Here is a 23,253-nt window from a genome sequence, read left to right on the forward strand (position 1 = left end):
CATAATCAGCCTGATCAGATCTGAAAATGAGATCCCCAAGCACACACGTTTGTGCAAATACACACAGAGCCGTGCGCACACGCATGCACAACCCGAGGGACATTGCCAAGCAAAACCTTTCAGATACACCTAACATAAACACAGGCAGACCGGTAGTGCACAAAACAAGTATCTTCTTGACCCAAGTACCAAGTGATGTCCCCACTCACACATTGGGGTTTAATCCTTCCCATGTCTACCCCTGCTCCTGTCTGGAGAAAGCAGAGTGGTGATGGTGCTGACCAAGGACTTGAAAAACCTGAATTCCACCAAAAAAAAAAAAAGTTAGAACTACACTTAAATTAAATACTGTACATAAGAGATGGTCAGATCAATAGAACATGTTTTTCTGTTTTTTTTTTTTTTTTAATTTTATTTTTTTTACTTTGGGCCAAAAAGAAAATCCATATTGTGAAACGTACAATTCTATCAGCATCTTGCCCATTGATGGTTTTGATTCCATGTCTTCAAAAAGAAATCAGGATGTTTTCTGTTAGTATTCTTCCTGTGTTATTATTAGAAATTGTCCCTGTAGACTTAAAACTAATGTTCTCTTTACAGAAATAATCTCTATTATTCATAGTTTTGGCTTGAAATTAGTCCTTCCACAAAGCCTTCCCATCTCAGCTGAAAGATTAGTCTCTCTACCGTCTTGTTTCACTGCCCTCTTCTGTTACTCATCTGCTCATACTTCATCTCATCCAGAGCTTTTGCAAAATCAAGGGGCTTACAATGAATTCATTAATCAATGTTTCTGGAGTTAAGATGTGGGGAAGTCTCACCCCTGCACATCCTCTCATCATTGCTGCGCTTATCATCATTTTAAATTGGTTTGTCAGCCAGCCACTCACCTCAGTTGCTGTTTCTTTCTATGTCAGCATCACGTTCCCTGTGAGAAATCACAAATTATGGTACGTAGCAAGGTTCATATACCATTCAGTCAAAATAATCACTTAGTATTGTTACCTACATTCATAGAATTGTTCCCTCACAGCCTTCTGAACAAATGGGCATTTCTAACTCAAGATTTTACATTCTCCATCAGCCAGTTTTCATTCCAGTCTCATCCCTTTATTAAATGTGAGCTATTGAACTAACTCAGTTCACTGCGTTATTTCACAAATGATTAACGCAGATTATTCTAAAAACCATTATCCCTTAATTCCTTACCATCTCAAATGTATTTACATATTAGGTTTCTCTGAATTACTCCTGTGTAAGAATTGAGACTGCAGCTTTCTGACGGTGCTACTGGAAGAATACTTGTATTCACAGCATGGGAAATTCAACATAAAAGATCGTAAACATAGCCGTGCATAGAGCAGTTAAAAGACTGGAGTTTTCCACTACAGGGAGCTGTTTTCTCTACATTTGCTGGACTACCATCTTGCCATTTCTAATGCACTTAGTCATCACTCTTTGAGAGTACCAGGCAATGTGATTCAGCAATCTTCAGGCGAAATGCAGCACAGATGTGTTTGGTCAGTCTGCTGGCTAATTGATAATATATCAGCTGGCAGCCTGAGGGGGAATTGGTTGCAGATGTCTTGCACTGAGAGCCACGTAGCTGTGATGACCATCAGGAGTGCATTAAACTTCCCATTTTGTATTCTTGTAAGGAACTCTGATAGCCTGATGGGCATTTAAATATTCTGAAATAAATATGCTAAACATATTCCTGACTATCAGGTTTTATTATTAAAATCTGCAGTTTCCAGGGGCTTGTTTTTAATGTAGTCATAGAAAGTATAGATGGAAAGAAGAAGTATAAGCTTTATTTGATAGTATATATTTTTAATTGTTTGCATAAACCCTAGTAGGAAAAAACTCTGCACAAACTCTCATCTTTCAGTTCGATTGCAGACATCCAAACAACCATTGGCAGGGCTAGCAGAACACAACGAGCATCTGTGTCTCTGCTTCAGTTTCTATTGCCATGACAATTATCTGTGCGAAGCTGGTTCTTTATGATAATATGTGCTCTACCATAACAGACCCAGTCAGTTTGTTACAGTGACTCTTCAGAGGATTTAACTTTTTATTATATTGAATCAAAAAGAAAGAAGCAATGTGACTGAATAGCTGACTCTTGAGCTAAAACATGTTTTATCCATTCATTTTTCAACAGGCTCTCAAGACTGTACTGCATAAAGTTTATTTTAGCTATCAAAAAGGCTATCAAGATGTGTTACTCATTTTAAACAAATGTTCCTATTGTAGTGTCAGATTTACATGTTTTTCTGACTCTGTCTGACTCAGATGTATTCTTCATGGGGATCAAAGTGATAAAGTTCCTTACATCAGAAAACTCACTTAGATCAACTTACAGTACTTCAATGAAAGCGGGTTTCCTTTGCTGGAAAACTTAAAGTACATGCATATATTTTGATGTTCCTGGTCCTAGTCCTGTGATGTTCTCAGCCCAAACACTCTGAGACAAAGGCTCCAGAGACACAGGAAAATTCATGCAAATATTCCAGGGTTATACCCATATAAACACAGGATACAATATTGAAAGCTTTAACAGAAACTGAAATTAACATTCTACCAAGAGTGCAATATATCATTCAGGATGATTTTTACTGTCTTCAGTGGGTTCATGATTTTGTCAGAATACAGACACGGATTAGGCTGCATATTTAATGAGCTATATAGTTTTTGGTTTATTACAGCCAGTTTTTCCTACAGAATATTGTCCAAACAGTAACATATCTTCACACATACTCACTTATTTATGGAAATGAAAGTAAGATCAGGAAAACAATTTTTTAGGTTGCTTTTAGTGGTAAAAATGCAGATATATCCATCAGAATGTTTTGTGAGAATGTCATTTACATAAATATTACAACGACTGGGGGCTCCAGAATGGGAATGGCCAGTGAGAGGGAACAGAATAATTTGTGAACATACAGGTTTAAATTCCTGAACACCCACACTTGCCAGGTTTGCCTCAAAATTGAAATGTTGGATCTTCTTAGCTGAATTTTTTTTTCCTTGTAAAGTGGGTTGAACTTGAGGCTTCACTCCAATGTAGGACAAAAGCAAATGCCAAGCATTAGTTTTGTGGCTGTTTTCTTTTTGTCGTTGTTTTCCCAAAACCAGAATTCCTGTTTTCCAGCCAGCCCTACCTAAGCGAGTAAAACTGATAGCAGAATTGACACCTTCATCTTTTTATGTGCATAAGCTTTCTGATTTCATACCACATTATTTAGCTGGAAAGTATTTCTACCTGATTTGGTCACTGTAACTCATGATTTACTAGTCAACTACATTTCCAAATAGCCAAATATTTTCTTAGCACTAATGTAGACTATGATACAGCTGTCTGAGTTATCCTCAAATTAGCCTTTTACACCACACACTCTTTAACTGCTGGAGGGAAATTTTCTTTGACATGCTTACCTATGAAATCTCTGTCTGGCAATTGCCAGTTAGCAAGTACTTTCATTCTGTCCCCAAACTTCAATTTCTATGCCACAGATCCTACAGTAAATGGAGGAGATGAGGCAAGGACAAGCTTGAAGCACAGGCTGTTTCATGCCGTGATTACAGATAATGTCGATCCAGTACTATATTGCCCAGACAAGTACTGCCAGCCCGTGTGACAGAAATGTGCTGACCTGTGCAAAGACGAGTTAAGTGCTCAGCAAAATGGATTACTGCAGAGTTAGAAAGTGATGGGTTGAAGGCATGTGCTTCAATGTGTTTCCAAAGTGCTAGCTGTGAATATTTTTAAATGATGCGTGGATAGTTTAGATCTAAGCCTAAGCGCTGTCTAAGCACCTACACAGTTTTGCTTACCAAGTGGCTCTTAGAAATGGCCAGTGAAGACTTGGAGAGTTATGCTAAACAGAGAGCAGTAAAGCTACATGATATTCTATAGCACTTTCCTCTGTTTTTAATTCCAAACCTATTTCTATGTCTGGAGTTAGAACCGAGCCTGAGTGAGACTACTGGCCATGAACCCCTTCCATCCAGATCTTAGTGTTAAGTCTCATTCAAAGGTTTTTGTCTTTCATAACCTGGGGAGAAGGATCCTCTTTGAAGATGAGAATCTCAATGAGAATTCTCATATGGGCAAATATGAGAATCTCAGGACAACAGGTGATTTCGTGAATTTTTCACAACATTGAGATGAAATCTTATTGGACAACCTTAGGTGATTTCTATACCATTAAACTACAATGTGAACCTCAGCCAAGGTTCAGCCCTTAACTTGAAACCCAAACCCTGATTTAAAGCTGATCTTGACCCACATCTGGTCACCATCTTCTGAGTTTACATGCTGAAAAAACTCAAGCTGTTTTTGTTCTTTGTAAAGGTGATGTGCTCCTGTTTGAAAAGTGAAGAAGAGAGTGATTTCATTTTATTATTATAGGAACTTACATTTATATAGTATGTTTTTGTCTCAAAAGATCCTAAAGTGCTCTAGAAAGCATACAAAGGGATCTCTTAATCCACTTCTGAAATACAACACTTAATGCAATACCATATAGCAGTTTAGGAGAGGATGTATGCCAGAAGTCTTTAACGACCACAGACAGACAGGACCTTGGTTTTAAATTTCACCCCAAACACAGTAGCTCCATTGGCACGGTCTCTTAAACTCCAGGCTAGGTCGGCAGTTCAATTCTGACTCCAAAGAAAGATTGCCACCTACTAAATCATGGATGCCAGTTCAGCAGTGCCGGTGCATTCCACAGAGCCCTTCTGCTCAAGACCTCCTTGGCCACAAATACCCTCTAAGCTGTAAGATATGATATGCCTACACTGGAAAGTGTAAGAAGGAGTGGCAAAGTGGGAAAGAGTATCAGAGAAAAAATGCTTGCCACCCAATCTACATTTTCTTCTTGCCAGACCGCAGTCAACCTGCCAGATCTACTTTCAGTTATCTTGTTTATAAAAATCCCAGAAAGAAACTTGCTTAAAACACAATATCACTGAGGCATAAAAGTCAAGCTGTTAGCAAATAAAGTTTAATCAATAAATTACATTAATTCACATATTGATCACATCATCTACTTTAAAAATAAGCACAACAGCCCCTCTGGTAATATAAAGCACGAACAAGAAGAGTATACATTTCATATGGTACCTGAATTATCTCTCTCCCCAGAAATCCTAGATTCATCCAATAACCCTGGCAATTCACTGAGACTGTCTTCATAGAGTGCATCTGCAAAAATAATTTCCTCAATCACCATGCATATTTTGATGAACTCTAAAGAACTCTTTAGGCATTGTGATGCAACTCTGACTTAGGTCCTTAGTATTTTTTAATTACCAGTCTTTGAAAAAATATGCAGAGATGAAAAACAATCCATAGAATATTTATAGTCTATGTGAATACAAGTCCTATCACTGAATTATTACAAAAAGCAAAAAAGAGAACTGTCACAAGGGCAGATGAGGAGACCAGCAAACAAGGCCAAAATATGTTTCAAACAACAAGAGTTACATTTGCTAGACCTGAAGGCTAAGTCTTCCAAGACTGACTAGCAAAGTGGGAAGTCTCATTTTTGGTATGTCGAACTAGATATACCTCTAATTTTCGCTAGAGATCTTGAATTTGGCACTCTAAATTGCAAATTTTATTTGAATATTTTAGCTGGAAAGTGAAGTAAAAGAAAACAATGAGTTATTTTTGTGGATCATATCTGTGATAGGAAAGTGGAAGGAACAAACAAATCTGAACATTTTCTGCAAATTTTGAACTCAGCCATTTTCATTTTCCTAGTAGATGACCATGAGGATAATAAAGGAATCAGGTCCACTTGATGAAACTGGAAGGCTATGACCACAATATCAGGCTAAGGCAGCTGCAGAGGAAGAGATCCAAGCGAGAAGCAGGAATAATGCTGGAATCTGAGAGCTAATGAATTTAGTCTAATTTAATTCCCTTCAAATTGATTGTATATTTTTCCTGTAAAGTAATTTCAGAAGAGCTTAACTTGGCCCAGAAAAAAAAACGAATACAGCACTAAAATAGGAGAAACAGAATCAAGTCAGCTTTTTCTTTGATAAACAATGCAAAACCTTATTGTACCATTAAGGTACACAATCCAATTACTAAAATATGTAAAATTGAAATAATAAACATGTAGTTTGATTAGACGAGGATATAAAAGTTGTGGTAGTAAAGTCAACGTTTGAATCAATCATATTTATGAAAATTAAACTAGCAGAGCATGCATATATTACTTAAGCAGGCAAGCATTACCAAAGTATTCAACATTTATTAAGGAGAATAATGGAAGTTTTGTTTTTGTTTAAAATGATATCACATAAAACATGAGCTCTATCAGCTTTTCGGTGCTAAGTGAATTTAGTGTCAAATGACTCCAGTAATTTTCATTTTTTACTATTTACCATCATAGAAACTTTCAGGATATTATTTTTGGTGCTGCAGAGCATTAAAATGATCACAATTTTATCCAGGCAAACAATGACTAACATTTTTGCACTCAGAAAGTGCAAAAGAAGGTCCACTGTGCCAGACTGCCTAACTTGTGCTGAACACAGCAATGTTGTTCCTGAGCTATGAATGTCTGTTTCAATGAGAGAATGTTTCTAAGTGAAACTGTTCGGATTTCAGCCCTGAAGCTTTCTCACTTTCCAGACTTTGGCCTCCACTGGTTGCAATAGAAAAAGGAAATGCAAAATCAAAATTTCAGGTTTGGCTTTGCATTCCATTTGGAAAATGCGTTCATAAAAATATATATTTAGAATCTGAATGAACCAAAACAGATGGAGTGTGAATAATTTCCCCCCATGCGTTCACATTTCTATCCCAAGATTGTTTCATACACAAAAGCAAAGGGTCATATATTATGTAAATGTTAATAAGAAAAAAATGCAGTATCAAGTCTAAGAACCCATCATGTGTAACAACACCTTGAGGGCCACTGTCAATTGCTCAAAGAAAAAAAAGGTGGCTGCTGCCTAGGGATGCATATTTGCTCTATTTATGGCCCTTCTGCTTCCTTTATTAGCCCAAATTGACACATTTTCCTTGATCTCTTTCTCCTGCTCCAGAGATCCATTCAAAGGTTATTTTCCCGATGAGGAAGCAAGTCTTTATGCAGATTTGTTATCCTGAGTTTAGCAACTGTAAGGCTAATTCATCCCTCTACTTGCAGGGGAGACATCTGCTCATCTGCTGACCACCTCAGACTTTTTTTTTCAACCCTTCGCCATAGCCTCTGGCAACAGATTTGTGTCTCCTGTCTTCCTATCGGGCAAGTTAGGCTATCTCCTCTAAACCCTGAACAGCGATGCCCAATTGCTCGAGGGTTTAAAACAGTTAAAAGGGACATGTTTTTTCTTTCTTCTTAGTAGCTGCTATTAGCCTTATCCTCATGTTTCAGTGAGTTTTCTCCCAGCAGGGAAACTGCCTGCTGCAGGGTGCTTTGTTGCTTTCATAAATCTCTAATTAGGTCCCTATCTGATTTAACAAGAAGTCAATCCTGTCCCCAGTCATCTTGAAAGCTTTACAAATCTTTGCTTTTTGAAGATCCCAGTGAGAAAACAGCTTCCCACCTATCCCACAGCAAATCTTTTCTATTTGCTTTGAAGGTATTTCCTAATGCCCTAATCTCCTATCTAAATAAAATCAGAGCAATTAAATAGGAAGACATTGTGACATACATTTCCATGCTCAAAGAATGTCTGTCCAGTGGTTGGGAACGGTTCCTCATTGAGGGTAAGGCCCTGAACTGGCAATACTAGGGTTCATAAAACAGTTACAGCTCCACTAGTGCTTTGGCAGTGTCAAGATATTATTTGAATATCAGAACCTTTCTTTCTGTTTTTGAAGGTTAATTTATTCTATTTTTTAAAATTTAAAATTTTAATATTTTAAATTTTGGTCATTCCTTGCTTAGGAGGTACAAGAAGAAAATGGAACAAGTAGCTGTTTAAAACCTGGAAACAGTCTGGAAATTGAGATCAGTAGAATACAAGCATTGATTGTGTGTGTGTGCTTGAGTTCCCCCCCGGGCTTTTAAAAGGAAATGTAACATTTCCAGAGTCTGAAGAGATTATTTCTGTACATATAACACAAGTGGGATAAGAACAAGAAGTTTCCCTGACAGCAAAAACTGAAGTAGCAATACGCATGTTTACCTCCCTAAAACTTACATGACCACTTTTGTCCCCAAGGGAAGTCCATCCCAACTCAGTGGTTGCCCACGAGGCACAACTTCTTATGCAGCTTTCAGCTCAAATGTCAGGGACCAGAACAGATTAATACTTCTTTCATGAAATCATATAAAGCACCTTGTGAGAGGTGCTGAGTGCCCTCATCTCACAGGATCAGGTCCATAGAAAACTAGAAAAATGTGTACAAAACACCAAGAGCTCAGGAAAGCAGACTGGGAAAATACCACACTGTGCTTTCCTTGTTGTCACACCCTTCTCTCCACATCCATCACTTACTGCTGTCCATGACAGGAGGCAGAGCTATAGTCAGACCCAATGTGGTGTTTTTTCATTCTTACACAAGACCACAATTCAAAGGGAACTACTTTGCATGAATTGTGTCCCTGCAACTACATGAACAGTCATTCACACAGGAAATAAATCACAGCATTTATAGGAACTGTCAGATTTCTGAGGTGTAAACTTTGAATTTTAAAAAATTTCTTATCCAATCAATTCTACAAGCATGGCTGAGTCTAAACAGGGAGGAAGGAAGAGCTGGAGACACAGCTGAGAATATAATTCATGTCAGGAAGAACTTCAGCTCTTGACACCACTGAGAAGATAGACCCAGAAATAGCTTTTATTGCTATGACATAGTAGTAAATGCCAAAATCCATCAGGAATGCACCTGCATCTCACATCTAGCTATCATTGGGTATCAGTACTACAAATCATTAGTAAAAAAAGGAAAAAAAATAAAAAAGGAAAAAAAAATAAAAAAGAAAAAAAAAAGGCAGCGCCCAAATCCTAAAGGACAAATGTATTGAACAGTGATTATTGCATCTTTACAAGGCCAAAGCCCCTGTTTAATACAGAATACAAAGAAGACAAAGACCCAGGGATGCTGTTGCACAGCCTGTAGTGATCCTGACTTTGAAACCCAGTAGCTGGGTGACTGAGCTAGAAGAGGTTGTTAAAAGCCTTCACAAGGATGAATTTATCACTTTTCCTCATGAACTGTTTGATGATCAATTACTGTCGCTGCCATCGAACAACAATTTTATTTACCTCACTTGAATTCCTCTGTGTTGCACTGGACTGGAGGGGATTGTAGCTCACCGCTCTGCTGGGCTGGAGGGCCTGCCAGTCTTGGACATTTTCTCCTTGGGCAGGTCTCCCCATCATAACCAGATCACTCTTAACTTCCTCTTTGGAAACCCAGCTGACTTGTCCTTCCTGAGCATTGCCCTTTAGGTGTGCTTTCCACACACCGAGGCCATACCTGTGCAGCAGGATTCTGCTGGGACAGACGGGCTGGGGACAGAGGTGCCTTTGGCCAATGTAGTGGTGCTGGCAGAAGCTCCAGTGTAGGTGATGCTCCAGCACTGAAGTTATGCTTCTGCTGGTGTAATCTGTCACACTAAGGCTGTCCAAAGCACGTCTTTGCCTGTGACAGTGCATGCATGTGATGAACACTTTCCAGGTTGTTGTTTTTACCAGTATCATTAATACATGCCCAGCAGAGCTGGCCAAAACCCTCCTGAAACTTTTTCCAGGATCACATCCAGCTTTCTAATGTGCGCATCTCTCTAAATATCAAAGCTAGCCACCTTATCCTAAAAGTAACACCGAAACATCACCAGTGCTAAAGAGGAGCGTGAGGATATTGATGTGCAAATGAGCAGTCTGGCTGAAATCTCAGGTTAACTCTAATTTAAAAGCCACTTGATATAGAAGTTGTCGGACACAGCAGGGCACTTCGGAGCTTGGTTTTGCATGTCAATACACAGCATGCTCCATCCTTAAAGGGATATAGTAACTGAGGAAGGAACGTAAGGTAGCAAGCAACTCTTTTGGGGAGGGTCTCTACGAAAATGAGACTTGATTTGGGATGGTATAAGGTCTGTGGGTAATGACACTAGAAAATTTCTGCATATTGAACATGCAGACTGACAGTGCAATAACAATGAGGTTTGTCACCTGGACTGTTTCGGAAGCACCTCAGGTACATTGCAAGGGGCTCACCCATGTGCAAGTCACCCTTTTGATCTCAATCAGAAGAAACAAGCAAAGCATAAGGCCAGCTCATCAGCACACTAAAGGCTCAGGAATGCTGTAGACATATTCACACATTACAGCTACACTGAAGTCATGTGTGACAGTGACGAGCTGCAAAGCAGGGGTTGGGGAATACACCCATTCATGATCCCACATAAAAAAGCTTTATGAATGCTCAAAGAAAACGAGCAATCTGTTAAAATGTATTGGGCCTGTTAAAAAACTTGCATTCCACATTAAGGTGATAACAGAAAACAGTGACATTTCTGCTGCCTGGCTCTTACCTCCTGTTAGGTACATTGTATTACTTCCAAGCAGTGACAAACAAAATTGAACATTTCTCCAAAGGTCACAGCTATCTCAGTTTTTATTTTCTCATTTGGTTCAGTGTATTAGGGTCTTGTTATTTATTCTATTTCACCTGTTCAGTGAAGTAAATCATTCCTCCTCTGGATAGAAACCAAACATTATTTATAGAGTTGAGTGAATATTTCACAGCAAATAGCCTGTCCAGTCAATTCAAATTTTCTTTCTGTTCATTATTTGTTTATGATCAGCTTGCTATTTGTTATCTCAAATTAGGGATAGTAGTTCAGCCAAGATCAATGGGAAGTTTAGGCTGCCAAGCACAAAATCATTGTACTTCAACAACTTACAGCAAATGAAATTATTTCCAGTTGAATTTGAAGTACATTCTTCTGCCAGTTATCAGAAAAGCCTCCAGGCAGGACACTGCCACTACATTCAGGGTGGCATGGTGAGGTTTGCATTTCCCCTTGATTATGACTATCACAGCTCACTGGCCTATGCTATCAGGGGAAACAGATACAGACAGACTAATTTGTAGCACCCGGTACAGATTCAGACATAAGCCATTTCCCACAGTTAAAAAAAAAAAAAAAAAAAAGTGTTAACAGCTAAAGCCACTGCATGCTAGGGTGATTTTCCAACTTAGAGCTACATTCACTGTGGCTGCTTTTATGCAGCCTGTTTGGGCACCAGCACAGATCTTTCAACTAGAACCTGACCTTTTTTTTTTTTTCCTGGTTCTGGTTAAAGCATGAATAGAACAAGAAAGCGTTCTTTTAGAAGTGATGGTTTAGTCTTTCACGGAGGACTCGAGGACCTGTGCAGTTGTGTAGGCAGAATGCTGCATTGAAGCCGCTGGTTTCTGACCTTGCCACAGGGTAGAGCAGCATGAAGACATCTCTTCCCACAGACCTAGGTGTGCCTGGGTGTCTGTGGGAAACGCCTTGGTTGAGAACATGCTGAGAACAACCAGGGCTCTAACCCCTGTCCCTCCCCAGAGAAGCTCTGCTTTTGGGAATTATGTCAACATGTGCTTTTGGGTTAGGAAAATAGCAGGCAACATCTTCCATTTGGAGTAAAACATCTTCCCCACTTTGTTATTGTGGAAAACCAAAAAAATCCTTGGAGACACAAGCTGGGCTTGGGGAGACATGCTTTGAGAAACTGAAAAATAAATATATACCACATACAAAACGTTACAGCATTTTCACCCTGTCATTTTTAGACCAAGCCACAGCCTAGCTTCAATAGCCATATGTGACATTCAGCAACAGCGCCGGTCGTTGGACACGAAAAGGGGATCTTTTATTGGCACATCAGAATATTTAAGTTCATCTGCTTTTCATCTGTAGGCAAGACATATGACCAAAATGGTACTGAACCCACCTGTAATATGGCTATTGACAGCACAGAGCGCCGCCTGAAAGGACACGCAGTAGATACATAATGGTGGCAAGCAGGGACTTCTCTTCCACCTTCAGGATCTCACTGAGAGTTCTTCCACATGCCTGAGGCCATAAGGGATGACAGAACGATGCTCAGCACAATGATATCTGCAAAAGCCAACAACAGGTTCTTCTTGTTTGCCTCTTCATATGTGGAAAGGTTGAATAGGGTAGTTTCCTGATTGTGACCCTGAAGTTTCTGACTTCTAGTTATTTAATATTTGGCCATATTTCATCAACAAATGTACAGATCTTCACTCAACTTTCAAGTTGAGACAATTCGAGACAGATTTTTTTTTTTTCATTTTTGAGACATTTTGAGTCGTACAGTAATACAATTCAGAAGTCAAGTTCACCCTTCATGTTAACTATTTCTTGCAAAAATTATTAATTTTCATTATCTGATAAGATTTTTATAAAATTCCTGATAGATTTTGTAAACTGAAGATCCTTATTCCAATCTGAATTGCACCCAAACAATTAGATACATGTGAGAAAAAGTTATGTCCTACCAAAATAAATGGAAAAATTTCCATTAACTCCAGAAGCACTCAGATTTTTTGAGTTGCTTAAGGTAGAATCATGCCCAAGTGGCACAACCCAAGTCGAAGAAGGAAAGAGGTATGCATGTTTCAAATACACCCATAGCAGTTTTTTGACTTCGTATTCATAAAAACACAGTACTTCTCAGGTCTGCCTTACAACACAGCTGATTAATATGCCTAATGTTATGACATTTCCCATAGAGATAAGAAAGTCCATGAGAAGTGGATTTTCTTTCAATATCATATGCTTTTAGCAAATACTTTGGCAATATTCTTTTAGTACAGTACAATTTGTTAGCCTTTATGGCATGCAGTAAATTAGTAAGACCTACACACTGATTTTTATTACTTTAGGTAGAAAGATCACAGCCTTCTCAACGTAACTGAGCATCTGTAAATTACTGTTAACAACTACATGAGAGAGAAGGAAGTGGAAAAGTCACCTCTACAATAATGATTGTTTTCTATTCTTCCTTTGTGGGTTTTGGGAAGGGAAGCTTTCAAATAAAATGAATAAATAAAATGAAGGGGACACTAATGGGTTGGAAGCCCTGTATCCCTACCAGGGCTGCTGAAGACTTTGTAGCTCACCATCAAAGGAATTCTTTGCAACTAGCAGGATTGCCAGCCATTATGTTGTTACAATACATTTTTCATGAATGTGAATGTATTTTGAAATCTTTAAAAATCCAGAGTCATAAAAACAAGCCCCCGCAGAGAACAGATTTTAAATAATTACTGTATCTTGTTTCCACAATAATAACCTGGTTATCTCCATTAAAATACAAAGCTAGCTGAGTGCTGCAACTTGTATTAGAAAAGTAACTGATTTATATTTAGGCCAGTATCAGAGAATTTACAATATGCAGAATATGGTCATGAGCATGACATTTCACCAAGCAGAAGATACATTTCAGTTTGGATCTCACTTTGGATGTTATAAAGAGAATCCCCATAGAAGTCTTTGAGCATGCTTGGATACAAAACCAGCATGGTAAGAAGATCAGCCCCACACTGCTGGAAGGCTAAGGCTTGTAATCTCACACTCCTCTGATGTGACACAGACAGATTTCAGATGTTACAACAAATAGACGTTTCCCATGGCAGAGAAAAATCAGCTCCTCTGAATGGACATTCAAGAAATGTCTACATCACCAGCAGAATAGGTACAAGTCTGGAAAGCTAAACAGTTGGTTTTGAGGAGCTGGTGTCCACACTCTGTGTATTTTACATCTGGAGTTTTCTCCAGACCAGCTGCAGGCTGGGCCCGTGATCAGGAGGCCCATGAGTAAGTCAGGGTGCACGAGACAGACCTGGAACATGATCCTGCAGCTTTGCTTCATCTGAAGGAAAACCCACTCCTGCACCCTGGGATCACTCTGCAATGTGAATCTAAGTATGGTAAATAGGTAAGATCAAAACATAGACTGTAAAGCAGGTTCATGCTCCGGACTGGATCGCTGGTTTAGATGTAGCCTTGGAGGCTGATATTGATGCAGCTGGTTTTGAATGAGAAGAGAGAGGACAGTTGATGCTCATTTAGTCAAAAAGCCAATTCAGGGAGCTGGAGCAAGGCACAAGATGTGAAAACAAGAGTGAATGTGGCAACATAAAATCCAGCCTCGTCGATGCCTTATATATAGTCTATTGCTGCTCTTCAAACTGACTACACAGCATGCGTAACAGCTGTGTGAGTAGTAGAGGTTGCAAAAGTACAAGAAAATGGGAGTGCAGTTCAAATTGAGCAGAAGAGCTGAGGGAGAAAAAACATGCTGGGTAACAAGGAAAAGGAAAGGAAAAGAAAATAAAAACATTGGTTGTGGCAGAATCATACGCTGCTTTTAGGGATGATAGTGGCACGTCTTTGTGGATCACGGATGTGCACATTTAGGTGTGATGGAAGAAGCCAGAAGAAGACCATGTTGCACACCGACTGTGGGAGGAGGCAACTGAGAGATTATTATTATCATTATTTTTACAGACTGAGATCTAGAGGCAACCAGCAAAGTCTGTCAGAGAGGGAGAAATGAGAACCAGCAGTAAGAGACACAAAAAAGGGATGGCTCATGTAGACTATATTGAAGAGGCGTCTTTGTCCACGTTGGAGGTGACTTGAAGCAGTATGAGCAGATACAGACACTTAAGAAGTGGCTGAAGACAGAAGAGGGCTCCAGAAAGCTCAGAAAGATGTGGGTATTTGGGTACTGTTGGACACGTGGGATGTGTGAAGCCAGGCAGGTCGCTGAACCCACTGCTGCCCTTGGTTGGACGCCGGAGGTTGGTGGGAGTTGCACTGAAAAGGAAGGTGGCAGTAGCTGTAGAGCTCATGGGCAGAGCAGCACAATGGAGGATTTCCCACCCTGGTTCACAGCTTTGTTCCTCCAAGTTCCACTTCTTGCCCTTAGCCATACTCAGCACCCAGAGCACCAGAAAAGCAAGCCCTCCAGTGCTTTGCAATGCATGTTGAGTAGACATGGTCTAAAGGGGCTAGAGATAAAATAAATCTCTGCCTGCTATTTATATCCTTAAACGTAAGATTTTATTACAGCTTGCTGGATAGCTACATATTTTACCAAGCCTTTTAAAATAATTCCAAGAATTTGACACACTGGTCTCCAAGAAGAGAGCAAAGAATTCCAAAAGGTGTTTTACATGCTGTGAAATTGCAGGTTCTCTCCTTTGTTCTAAATTTACTAGTAATTAATTTCCTCTAGCAATCCCATATTTGAATCTTGGCACTATAAAACCGAGGGGCTGAACACAAGCCTTCAAAGGCAGACGGCTGATGGAATAACGCAGAGTGCCCTGTAATAATGTAGATTTTATTTTTTGAGGAAGTGTTTGGGTAATGTTCTTATCATAGCCTAAGTGAAAAACTAGCATCTGGCTGGTGAAATAAATAAATGAAAACCGAACAGAGATTTTCAGGGAAGAGTTTATAACTATATTTAGCCTGCCTGAGAGAATGATATGTATTTTCCTCAGTCCTGTCTTCCACCCTATTTTTTCAGGCACAAAGATACTAACCTATGTTTACTTTTCAAGCAAAAGGGGTCACAAAATGGAAAGAGTGTAAGCAGTGAAGAAACACTCGTAAGACAGAACTGCACAATTAACTTTACTGTGTCCAACACTGGTATTGTCTTTAAAACACACATACCTATGTTCTACCCCTAACTATATACCTGTCACCCCAAAGTTTGTGGGATCATTAATGCAGAAAGAATCTAGCCTATAATTTTTAAGGCCTCCAGCTGCAGCAGGTTTGCTCTCACACTAGTTTCAGCAATACTTCATGTTATTTTCCATCCCTTTTGGTGGCTTTATCCACATCAGAAAAAAAAAAAAAGTTGCATTTTTGCTGCTTTCTTGATTCAGAAGAATGTCAAACCATTGGCCAGGCTGAAGTCAACTGAGAAGTAATGCACTTTAAAATGCAAAAGACACTGAAGTACTGTAGCTCTCCTATACTCTAGGGTGAATCTCACCATCTGCTATGTCTGTAGCTAAGAAAGGCTGACCTCCCTTTGTATTAGGAAAAAAAAAAAAAAAGTAATTGTGTGGATCAAAAGAAGTTTAAATGGGAAGATGTAACTACCAAATTCAGGGGCTGCACACAATTTCTGCACACAAAACAGTGAGCATCCAGAAGGAATTTATTTTTATTCTAAGGTGATGAGTATTTTACAGCCCAGAGAAATCCTCTTCAGTGAACGCTTCAGCTCTGGGATCCTTCTCACTCAGACACCGATGTCTGCTTCGCAGTCCCCCCCCATGTATGCTCTTTATCAACCAGGATGAAGCAGGCTTCCCTCTGCTTGTTGGTGGCTTTCATCTGCTTTTTTCTAAATGTCCAGGTATGAGCTATTTGTGAAATTCCCACACTCTGACATTAAAGATGTTCAGAAAACACGTCGGACCATCAGTCACCACTTGCCTGCTAACATCTTTGCAAGGGAAAGGCACTGTACCTAAATCACGATCCTGCCCCTTCTCACAAAGCAATTTTCGACTGAGATTGCTAACTAATAGGAACCCAGTAGCTTTTCTGCAAGTAAATAGCTCGTTAATGCTGGAAGTAGGGCTTGTGTGCAAAGAGTGTCCTATGCAAATCAGAGCTGATGAGCACTTAACTAATCTGTTTACAGACCAGAGCTGCTGGGCAGGCCTCAGCGATTTTCTATCAAAGCAAAGAACCATTCTTTATGGGCATCTGGTTGTCCCTGAATTGGTAGTTTAAGCATATACCCTTGCTTCAAAGAAAGATCAAAGGATTTATTACTTCTAAATGAGTGCATTATTTCCACTTACTACTTTCTTGTTTGCAATGTGTTATTAACAGCACCGTGGCAGGGTTACCTCGAGACTTTAGTTTCTCATAGATTCCTGAACGTGATTTTAGATGTTATATGTAGCCAATAATATATGGGCTGTTACCTAGATGGAGAAGGTAGTAGAAAACAGATTAGAGCAGACAGTTATTGAAAATGGATTTAAAAAAAAAAAAAAAGCAAAACAGCCACAACTTAATACATGAAAATGGCTATTTATCACTTATGCTGTAAAGGACACAATGAGTCTGTTTCAAGATGACAGCCACAGTTCTGTGGACAGAGCCAGTTCTAGCTCCTCTTCATGTGAAAAGAAACACAGATCACTCCTGCTCGCAGAAAAAGCCGAGATGCCGCAGTCATGAAGTAGCACAACGACCAGTTCAATGAACAAATTCCTATTACCCCATAAATGCCTACCATCCCCATCCTTTTGGCTTACTGTTTATAGCTCCGCTTACTTATTAAGTCTGGAAGAAACAAGGGAGACACATTCATTATGTGCTTTCTGGCACTACTGGGAGCACATGGAAAGCAAGTAAGACCTAACATCTTATTTGCACATACACTGAAGGCCCACAGTCAGCTCAGGCACGGACCTGAAAAGGGGATTTTAAGGAGGAAGTGCAGAAGTAGATTCCAGGCAGCGAGGACCAAGTCAGACAAAGCTGCCAAAACTATAGCCACAAGTGGCCCCAGGGAGAGTTTGGAGAGGCTGGTGTGATGTTTATTGCTCAAACTTCAGTGCTGGGTGGTGTGATGGAGGGCAGGAACTGCATGCTGCTGCCTGGGAGCTCAGTAGCAGTATCTAAAGATATCTGTGGGCTCAGCGTCTCCATCTTGATCTTGGTGCTGGAGGGAGCAGATTGTGGTTCCCTTATCAGTTTTACAAGGAACCACCTTTGCTTGATAGGCCTAGCAAGTCACACAGCCACAAGGCTCTGCCTCGTTCTCCTCTTTTTACTAAACACAGACCCAATTCGCATCCGCATTAGCTAACAGTTCCCTATCCAGGGACAAGCAGGAATAAAAGGTGTCATAGCAATGGGAGGTGCAACGTGGTATTAGCTCCTGGGCGAGCTGAAGACCTACTGGACACCATTTGTTTTGCAGTGTTTTTCTCCCCTTTTCCTGGCAGGGACCACACATTGGCTATTTTTGAGCCCTAACAGTAAATGCGACTCCAACACAGACAAATGCAGTGATGGGGTAATGTAGCGGCCTTGTTTGGGTGTCTGCATCAGACCTCAAAGCAGTACCAAACTCTGCAGAAAGTTGTTTGCATTTTATTTTATTTTATTTTATTTTATTTTATTTTATTTTTATTTTATTTTTATTTTATTTTATTTTTTACAGGTGGAAAAAAACAACTGATATACTGCAGTCTCCTGGTTCTATGCAGTATATAGGCACAAACAAGGTAGAGCTTGTATTGAAACCTGACTGCACAGGAATCCAAGCGTGTCTTAAATCCACCTGTCTGAAGCTCCAGCTTCCATCTCCGGTGAGTAACTGCAGTTAGTCTTTTTTGTGGACTGTGGAGTGGCTGGCTGCCTGACACCATTACACTACACCAACAATTCGCATCACTGTTACCCATAACATACAACAAATTTTAAATCAGCAAACTCCTGTCATGCATAGTACAGATACAGGTATACACGTATAAAAGCACTGGAAATAGCTACTCACAGGCTAGAAGAGCAGGGTTAGAATACTTAGCCAAATACATACCAGTACGGTATGTGAGGATACGGCACTAAGAGACATGGTTTAGTGCTGGGACTCAGTAGGTCAGGTGGGTGGTTGGACCTGATGATCCTGAAGTTCTTTTCCTAGATGATTCTATGAACATATTCTATGATTCTAAAGATATCCAGAATATATCAGGAACATGGTGGGAAGCTGGGGATCTGAAAGCCATTGAATAGGCCATGGTGTGAATTCCAGGAGACTGAGCATCAATGAAACGATCAGGCAGGGGACTTGTCCTGGATATTGTGCAAACAGAGGAAGAAGAAATGGGGCACAGACTGCCAAGATGATGCTGTAAAACAGACAACAGCAACAACATCCAACACATTAACTTGGTCATTGAAAGCTAACAGCCTCTATAGACATGGAAAAAACATACACTGGAATCCTACTGTTAATATACTGGAATCTACATAAGTGGAATCCTACTATTGCTAGCCACAGACTAGCCAGTTTAGGTCCTGGAAGCAGCCTGTCTATGTTCAGGCTAGCTGTCCAAGTATTTACTCAGGGAAGTCTCTGGGACTAGAGAGCTGCAGATATGTAAGCAAGGTGCAGCTGGCTCAGGTATGCCTGCAACCAGTGGTAGCAGCCCAGTTAACATTGTTAAATCATTTGGAAGAAGACACCAAGACCAAAGTATGCAGCTCAGAGATTTTATGAAGCATTCTTTAAGTTACTTTCCTAATCATTTTCCAAATTGCTATTATTTTGTTTTAATTGTCTGGTTTCTCCTTTGAATTTCAACAATACAATTTTTTCAAAGCACAATTCATGTCATTTCTAAAAACACTCTAAAGATTGAAATGTATTGTAACAATATTTCCTTTTCTTTCCAGGGTAGCTGCATTTCAGGTACGAGCAAACTTTTATATATGTTGGTTTTGTCGAGCATTCCAAGTCATTTTGAAATCAGTGAAATTCATAATACATGTTAGCAGATTTATTATTTCCAGACCTACCATTTAGTTTACCAAGCAGAACACTGTCACCACTAACGGGAGGCACAGCAAAGCTAAATGAAGAAACAGCCTGAGTTATCTCTGACCTCAAATGAAAATCAAGACCCCATCTCAGGGTCAAGGTCAAAAGGAAGAGTTGGGTGTAAATGCAGAAAGAGCCAGACGGCTTTTTATCATACAGTTGTTGTAATGAGACATTTACTACTTTAAAAAGGTTTATCCACCTGTTTCAATTTACTGCAAGTGCTCACAATCTATGATGAATACCAACAACAACAAAAAATCATTGCCATATGGATGCCTAATTCTATGTCATACATCTACTGAACACACCAACCATAAAAATACTCATTCTCTGTCCACCTAAGAAAATTTTGTAACTGTTGCTATCATTCTTATTGGAAAAAAAAAATATGCAACTGTCCCAGCAGACAGGACGGTCTATGACAAACATATATAGAAAGCAACAAATCTTTAAAAATATCAGTAGCCTTTAAAGACCATACATCTGTTATGCTATTGCACAGAGTGTCAAAGATTATCTTCGCTATTGAAAGCTCGAGCTTTTCAAAAGCAGTGCTTATTCATTTGTAGATGTTGAATTCAATTTCTCCCACTACTGAAGTATAGTTTTTCAATTTTGCAAGGCTTGCAGGAAGTTCTAAGAGCTTGATACTGAAGTCAATAAAAAGCCTTCTCCTTTTAAAGTCCCCTGACTTTAAGACGGTCTTATCCAACCATAAGTCTAAAACACTGCTGAGGACCCTAGCTCCACAGGTTGCTTCAGTGCACCAAAAAAACACAATGGAGACTTCTAAATTGTAATAAAGTTTCTACAACATTTTAGACAGTCTCCTCTTGTTAAAGATAGACAATGTTCTCAGCTTTTCTTGACCAAAATTGAATTACATCTGTTTTATACAGAGGAGAAGACAGTAAGGATGACATGAAGGGAAATCAAAAGCAACAGGTATCACTCCAGGCAAGTTAGTACCTTTTGAGTTGGGCCTGGATAGTTAAGGTCTTGCAAATCAAGATGGAGGACTAAAAGCACAGAAAGACATCTGTTGCATAAATACAATAGCCTTTCTGATGGTAGCCCTCCTCTTCTTGCTCTAGGGGCAGCCCCAGTCTTTTTGTCCCATAAATCACTCAGTAAGATTATTTTGGGCAAAGAGATGTCAGATTTAAACAGCTGAAAAGGTGGGTAGCTCTCTTCTCAGGCTGGAAGTGACAACAGCTATCCCATATTCAGCAGCTCCATCGTCCATTGTAGGACAAGGCTAGGACAGAGACTGGCAATATCAACTTCAGGGGCTCCTGCTGGCTCCTTCCTCTCACAGACAGCACCCCAACTTTTCAGAATCCCGATGCCAGCAGCGTGACACAATCCCTGCCTGAGGGATGCCCTTGAGCTATTCCAGAGCTGCATTTTGGCCACATCTGTACTGGAATTACGTGGTCATTCAACAAATGCTGTGAAATCTTGGCAGTATTGTGTAGTTAATGGCAAAATTCCCATTGATTAAAACAGAGCCAGAATACCCTGTACAATAATTTTACTTGGTCAGAATGCCTCCTCTTCCTCCTGAGGCTTGTAAGAGCCATAAATAAAGTTAAAGCAACATAGTACTCAGCAGTTTTAATAGAAGGCCTCCTCTGTTAAACGACCACCAAAAATAGTTGCTTAAGATGGGTTACACTGAATCATAAATGAGAGAAGACTGCTTTTTTTTTTCTTTTCTTTTCTTTAAAACATCACTATTTTTATTGGTTGTCAGTGTTTCCCTGCTAGTCAATAAATGTATTCGGGATAGGTGAATTTCCAAAACTAAGCATGATGGGAGGGCGTGTTTAACATTCAAACTAATTTAGAAAGAAGTTACCTCAAGATTCCCTTTGGGACATTTAGAAAATATGCAGTTAATTTGCTGCACCTAATTTGTGTGCATGCACTGGGAGGTAATTAGTGTGGAAATTTAACCAATTTCACAGTCTTTCTGTTCAGCTCAACAAATTGCTATTTTCAACACCTGTTTCTGTCAGTGACAATAGTTTTAGTCCTTGCTTAATTTCCAGAGAGCATAAATATACCCCCTGCAGAGCAAAAGATACATTATGTACATATGTACATCCAGAATAGATGTAGCTAGCATGAATACCACCACCATTATATGTACCCAGTAATACAATATTCCCCTACAGAATTAGGAAAAAATGTGTATTCTACTATAAACTGCATTACTGGCTTCAGGTATTGGACACTATTAAAGCTTTCAAGGCACTTTCCACAATAAGACCTATTTTAAAAGTTGTTTCTAACTTTGCCAAACTAACTGCTTGGTCTAAAATTTTACATGCTGGCTGTGTGCCCTGAACCTGGTATTTTTTTTGGTTTTTGTTTTTAATTTCATCCCAAATCCTCCTCTAAGAAGCAGACCAGGAAACATTTTGTTGGTTTGCCAAAACAGCATTCTGGCAACTTGAGCACCTTATGCTTTGGAGTAGAAATTTAAAATTTGATCAGAGATTGTGAGGAAGGAGAAATGAACCCCAAGAAGCTTAAGCTGCAAGCCTTTGGGACAAACATAATGTGAAGTTTCCACATGCTTAGCAGAGACTTTATGATTTCAGAAGCTAAAAGCTTCAAAGAAGCATATTCCTTTCCTTCATGGCTCCTAACATTTATGTGAGCATGTAACATATTCAAAAAGGAAACGATTATGCTTTCTGCAAGCCCAGAGTTACCAGCAAACATGTGTGAGGTAACTGAGGCTTCAGGCTGTGGTGGACAGTAGAAGGATGCCTCTCTCAGCAGTTCTGCTGCCAGCCAGCTCTCCAAGTCGAATACAGAGGAGACGACCCTAAACAGGCCTCTCTCTCCTACCATTCCTTACCTCATCCATTTTAAACCTGCCCAATGAACAAGGATCCTACTAGCAAAACCATCCTTCATTATGTGACCCCAAATTCATTATGAGACTAGGTCCATCCTTTGTATTATGTGAGGCAGGAGTCCCATAGGGAAAAAAAAGTTATACTATGTGATGTTGCAATCAAAGCTTGAACTACACATCTCATGTAGAACAATTTTAATAGTTTTTATTGCAGTTAGCTTTGTGTCTAATTTCAAGGAATGAACAGAATCTTACAGAAGCTGTAGTTTTATCAAATGAGAGGGGAATGATTTTTAAAAAGTAAGATTGCTCCCAGTAGTCATAGACTCGTACATAACATTAATGAACCCCCAAACTGTGAATAACCTAGAATGTCATACAATTTTCAAACCAAACTGAAAGGAGAACAGATCAAGGGACCTTAAAGATCATCCAGTTCCAACGCCCCTGCCATAGGCAGGGACACCTCCCACCAGACCAGGTTGCCCAAAGCCTCATCCAGCCTGGCCTTGAACACTTTCAGGGATGGGGAATCCACAGCTTCTCTGAGCAGCCTGTTCCGGTGCTATGCCACCCTCAGAGTAAAGAATTTCTTCCAAATATCTATCTAAACCTACCCTCTGTTAGTTTAAAGCCACTACCCCTTGTCCTATCACTACACCCCCGGACAAAGAGTCCCTCCCCAGCTTTCCTGTAGCCCCCTTTAGGTACTGGAAGGCCGCTGGAAGGTCTCCCCAGAGCCTTCTCTTCTCCAGGCTGAACAACCCTAA

General features: G+C 39.8%; 1 long non-coding RNA gene across 1 annotated transcript; it reads left to right on the forward strand.

Moving 5' to 3' along the window:
- Positions 1 to 17,091: 17,091 nt before the first annotated feature.
- Positions 17,092 to 20,199, forward strand: LOC121065137. The gene is made up of 3 exons (XR_005816919.1): positions 17,092 to 18,078; positions 18,226 to 18,373; positions 19,464 to 20,199. It is a non-coding gene; the product is annotated as an uncharacterized LOC121065137 (long non-coding RNA).
- Positions 20,200 to 23,253: the final 3,054 nt, after the last annotated feature.

The sequence above is a fragment of the Cygnus olor genome, chromosome 2 (assembly GCF_009769625.2).
Source record: "Cygnus olor isolate bCygOlo1 chromosome 2, bCygOlo1.pri.v2, whole genome shotgun sequence".
Taxonomy (NCBI): Eukaryota; Metazoa; Chordata; class Aves; order Anseriformes; family Anatidae; genus Cygnus; species Cygnus olor.